General features: G+C 23.3%; 1 protein-coding gene across 3 annotated transcripts in view; it reads right to left on the bottom strand.

Moving 5' to 3' along the window:
- The window catches only part of LOC126899861 (hemicentin-1-like), a 151,450-nt gene that overhangs the window by 29,906 nt on the left and 115,598 nt on the right, over positions 1-5,946 (bottom strand). The window lies entirely within an intron of this gene.

The following is a 5,946-nucleotide window of genomic DNA, read 5'->3' as shown; positions in this document are numbered from 1 at the left end:
AAAAAAAAAAAAAAAAACAAAAACAAAATGATCATTGAGTTGTTAACACCAAATTACATTAAATAAAGAAACGAGTGAGTAAAAAGAAGGAAAGTTTTATTTAGATGCGTATTATTATTATTTTTTTTTAGAGATAATTATCTCATAAGAATTCCTAGTGAAACAGTGCATAGGAAAGGAAAAAATGTAAGAACTAGAGTAAAATAAATAGTTTTATATTATCTAGGGTACACGCCTACAGTCTAAGGACATTTGTCCTGTGTATTTACCACGCAGAAAAACATTCAAGCCATTTGCAAAACTTTGCAATTTTTGTATTCGGTTAAATTTTTTTTGTCACTTAAGAGAGATTTGGTTTTATTATAGCTTTTTGTAGTATAAACTTTTAAAGGAAATAACGGTTTGCGTCTCAGATTTTTTGAAGAATAATATTTTAATTAGCTTAAAAGCGAGTTATCCTCTCGCACTTATCAGCGTAAATCATGGATTGTGGTTTGGTTAATCCGAAGATCTCGACATTAAAAACGGCTTGTTTCAAGATAATGTACTGTGACGCTAACCACTATATACCGCGAGACAGTACAAAGCTAAGAGAATTGAATTTTAGAATTCAATGATATTTGTAGTCTGCCTAACAAAGTTCTATCAGCGTTTTGGAGAGCTTTTATAACTTTGACAATCTGCTCTATTCTATTATAAATTCACTAGTAATTATTATTATAATTATAGAAATAACTACAACAATGATAATACTATTCGGATTTACAATAGTAATTTAAATAATTATATATACAAGGTACTACCTTTATAAGTCGAGTAATATATAGAAATTATTGTAAAGTATTGTGCTAAAATATACATGATAATATGAAAAAGTTAAAATTTTATTGCACAACTTTAATGATGATGATAATGCACAAGATGTACTTTTTCAAAAAGGTATAACTGAACGTGACAGTACTTTTTTATGTTTGAGTATGGAAACTCTAAACTTAGGTATCACTGTCCTTGAGTATGAAATAGCTATTTGAGTAAAAATTGCAAAAGATATACGGACAATTTATAGTTATAATGAGATTATATAAAAAAAATAATTTTTATTTATTTAAAAATACAATTTTTTACTCTGATAAAAAGAATTTTTTGATTTATTGATTATTAATAATCAATGTTAATTATAATTTAAGTTGGAAATGCGAATGAAGATTTACATTTTAAAAATTTAACAAAAGTAATGTTTTAATAAAATGACTAAATACATTAAAATTCTTCAAAATTAATTGCTTAATTTTAATAATAACTGGCAACAACTACACATGAACATGTTAAATACATTTTCAATTACTCGAATTTGATCTTTTATATTTTATTAATTATCAATTACCTTTTTCAATTTAAAACTTATAATAATTTGTTTCGAGCAAAAATTATTTAATATTATGATAAACAATTTTATTTAATAGATTTTTTAAAAGAAAAAAAGATGCTAAGTATTTTAACTTTTATTATAAACTATTAACTTTTATTACTTTATAATCGACGTTCAGCTTTAATTAACTTTTAATATCTGGACGTAAGATTTATACTTTCATCTATTTTTGAATTAAAGTACTTTTAGCGATAGCAAAATAAATAATAAATTTTCCAAATGAAATTTAAGTTTGAAAAACTGAATATGCCCTGTAGTGGATACTATTTTAATTGCTCATAAACGTATGTTCATACATTTGCATGTTTCATTTTGCTACATGGAAAAATATTCTGAGTGATATACAAATCTGTTTCGTAACAACATTAATAAAATAATGAAGTTTTATATTGCATGTTTTAGTATATTTTGATTGAATGATCATATTTGGTATATCGATGATTTATTTGAGTTAATAGCACATATTATTCTCAGTGAAATAATTTTATGAGAGAAAATTTATATTAATGATAATACAATTAAATGCCATAACATTTTTTTTATATTTTTCTTACAGAAAATATTTACAAGTATTTAAAATGTATTTATTCAGATATTACTATAAGATATACATAAGTAATAAAACGAAAATAACATGTTGTGGCATTATTGATAACACCATATCGTATATCTCATTATTTCAAAAAAACCTAGGATTTTTTTTATCATACACAATATTAGATTTTTGAAGCATATTCCAGAACATTTTAATACCTTATTTAAGTGCGATTATGTTAAAATTAAAAATTTCTTAGTACTTATTTTACTCTTTTATGTATACTTAGATATATTTTTTGCCAATTTTCCAAACATTTTTTTTTTTAGTATATAAACATATAAACTGTAGCATATTTGAATGACAATATAAGAATTTTAAATTAATCCATTACATGTATGCGTAAAAAATTATTCAGTTTAGATGTCAAAGAGTTAAAATTTTAAGTAACAACGACGGTGTTCACTTATTAAAGAGATTTTGTTTAGTAATTCGTTACTCTATATACTTTTTATAATTTTTTTCCAGTGTACTTATTCTAACTATTATATTTAATTTAAATTATCTTTTTTAATAATATTTGTTATGTTTTAACCATCTATTATTTTATCTTTGGTCAACAATACTTTTTATAACTATTTACATTAACGTCATAAATATTAAGAGATAGAATAAACCGATTACACCATTTGCATTTCAAATTTCAACACTTAAACGCTTAGTATCAATAAATATAACGTTATTCTATCACGTTTATCAATTATTGTTACAAGTTATGGATTAAATAAAAACAAAACACTACATACCTTAAATTTAATTATTAAATTAATGTTAATATAGCGTTGGAGTTGCACGAGCACATGGCTCTGCACTATAAATTAAACCGCACACTCTCTTGCAAAATATAAATTTAATTTCATATACGAGAAGTATAATACCATACACCTACTTGTAGCGTAAAGCTTGTTAATGGTAATGTCTATCTAGTGAACTTTACATGTATTCAAATTAAGGTCACAGGGGAGTAATTTTTATAGCTTTGAAAACGGTGAATTTAATGTCTTATAGAGGAATGGAGTTAACCCTATATGTGTCTTTCATTTGGGTAATTACTTATAGAGATATACAAAAATAAGATAAATCTTGATGTTATGGCGAGATGAATGTTTCTCGTGTTCATACATCGTTGGAATTTCGCAATAAAACAAACTTATTGACAAACTTAACAAATGAAAAAACTTTAAAATCATAGTTTTTTTTATACACATTTATTTTAATGAACCCAAGGGTATTATTATTCGACATCAGCTACAGAAAGTTTTATAACTTTTTTTATTCTCGAAATTCTTGCAAACTTACACACTTGGAAAAAAATACACTTAAAGCAGTATTACAAATTTAAAAATATATATAACTACTTATATTTTGAGCTTTTAATTTATACTTGGTACTTCCTTTATTAATAATAAAACTAAAAATAGATTTTAATGGATTATAACCCGAAAACATAAAAAGTAAATATAATAATTCTACCAAAATGTAATTTCTAAAATCTAAAGTATAAAAATTTATAAATGTACAAAAAAAGTACGATTTATCTTCACTTTCATTTTTGATCTGTTACTATTAACTACATAAAAATCAAAAAAAAAAAATTGTAATTCTATTACTCTAAAGTAATATAATTACAATTTTATTTTTAATCATTTCGAATGTATGAAAACCGTTTAAATTATTAGTTAATACTTTTCAAACTATGTAAAAAACCTGTACATAAAACATTTAAATGATAAAAAAATACAGTTTTTGCTTCAACGTATTTTTAATTACATTTCATTTTACTTTTGTATAAATCATAGAAACTAGAAAGCAATAATTTTTGAGTACGATATATTAATGTTCAAAAACACCACTGCAAAATAACGTCATAAATTTAGGTTCTCAACACATGGCAACACACACTGTTGCACCATTTCAGTGTTCACCCTCAAAATAACTTCATGGTCTCATAGGATCATTTCTCTAATGTATTACACTTAAAAGATTTATTATACTTAAATTATTCTAGAGTTTATGACTTCTCAGTCACTTAACTTATGCTAAAGCATTGTCACATAAAAATTAATAACTGTTTATGCCATTATTGATGACAACGTTTTCACCATACTAAATTTTTTTTTTGTTAATTATTAAATATTAATAAATGTTAAATTATTTAATATTCGGTAATTTCATTATTTGGAAAATTTAATAAAATGTATAAAAATTAAACGCTAAAACAAAAAAGACTACGTGAATTTTTAAGCCATTATAATTGATATTTATTAGAAAATCATATATTTCACATGAATGTTATATTCTCTTGACATATGTCATAGCAAAGTTTTATGAGTATATTATAGATAATAAACACAAATTTGGCGTTCGTGCCAGAAGTTTTAAGTTAGGTTTTATTTATATAAAGAGTTCAAGATGTTCTTTTATCTGTTAAGTTCATGATAATCGTAATCTGTTTATTTTTCATAGTTTTGTATACATAAAGGATTGACCTTTAAAACTTAACATTTTTTGTTGATGTTTCAGTAAATTAGCTTAAATTATTATCAAGAATGTATGAATTTTTAAATTAAGAAATGTTAATTTTCTTCCTGGTATATATACTTTAAAATAATTTAAAGTAACTAAGAACAGTGACTCTAATAAAATTTCATCAAAATGCACAGTTGAATTTTTCTATTATATTTATTTATTTATAAATTTAACGGGATTAGCCCTTTTTAAAATATCAGGTTATTAAACAATTTTATAAAATAATATCAGTATAAATATAATTCACAATGATTCAATAGAATATTTGAATACGTATATTGATACGTTCTCATATTTTATCGTGGAGTTTTTATTTTAAGTTAAGATTGTAAATAGTAAACTACATTTTTGTTTTAATGTTACCTAGCATGTTGTATGTTGTTTCCGTAATGTAATTTTTTGTTGAACTTATACTTAGTATATGTCAAGTGTCGCATATTTATTTGCTTGTACAGTTCAAATAAATTATCAGTAATAGTAAGCAGTTACCAGGTATAACGTCTATGTTTTTATCATTTACAAATACCTATCATTTAATAGAGTTTGAAACAAGTTTAGTTGTAATTTAACTGTATTTTTGTTTTGCAAGTGTTTTATGACATAAATTACATTTAATGTTTTGAGTCAAAAAAGTTACTTTTAAAATAAGATATTACAATTAATTGAAGCTTTATTATTTTTAATTTAAAACCAAAAGCGAATCGCCTAATTTGAATGGAATGATAGTTATTATGTAAATAATTTTGTAACAAAGAAAAATATTGTCTAAATTATAGCGATTAATAGATTCTACACGACCAAATATTTGAAAATAAATAATCGAATAAAGATTTTTTCGTAGGCGTTGGGATTTATTTATTTGTTTTGTTTTAATTTCTTTTCTTTTAAAAGTTAATCGCATATTTTTCTCGACGTCTAAAAAACTAAAAAAACAAAAAAGAGTAAAAAATTAAACTAAATTTACTAACATTATTTAAATTCTGTATGTTATAAAAAAAACCCATTACGATCACTTGATCAAAAAAATTCTTGGATTATTTTTATAATAAATTTTAACTACGATTTTTTATATGGAATCATAAAATTATATTAATAAAATAAAATAATTTTTTTAATTTGTACTGAATACGAAGACAGATTTATAATGATATATGTCTGACTTTTAAAAAATGAGCCTGCATTGTCTGATTGCGTTGTTTTACATTCTTGCTTATCATCAATATCGTGAAAAATCGCATAAATAACAACTATTTACTGAGAAATTGTATAAGGTCAAATTTTAATTTAATGTTATATAATACATACCGTCGTACGCTATGCATGTAATTTCCAATGATTCGTTTTCAATAACTGGTGGCACTGTGGAATTCCAAATAACACGGTTATTGGAAGC

Source organism: Daktulosphaira vitifoliae, unplaced genomic scaffold (genome assembly GCF_025091365.1).
Source record: "Daktulosphaira vitifoliae isolate Bord-2020 unplaced genomic scaffold, ASM2509136v1 Scaffold_2, whole genome shotgun sequence".
Lineage (NCBI taxonomy): Eukaryota > Metazoa > Arthropoda > Insecta > Hemiptera > Phylloxeridae > Daktulosphaira > Daktulosphaira vitifoliae.
This window is presented reverse-complemented; position numbering and strand designations above follow the sequence as displayed.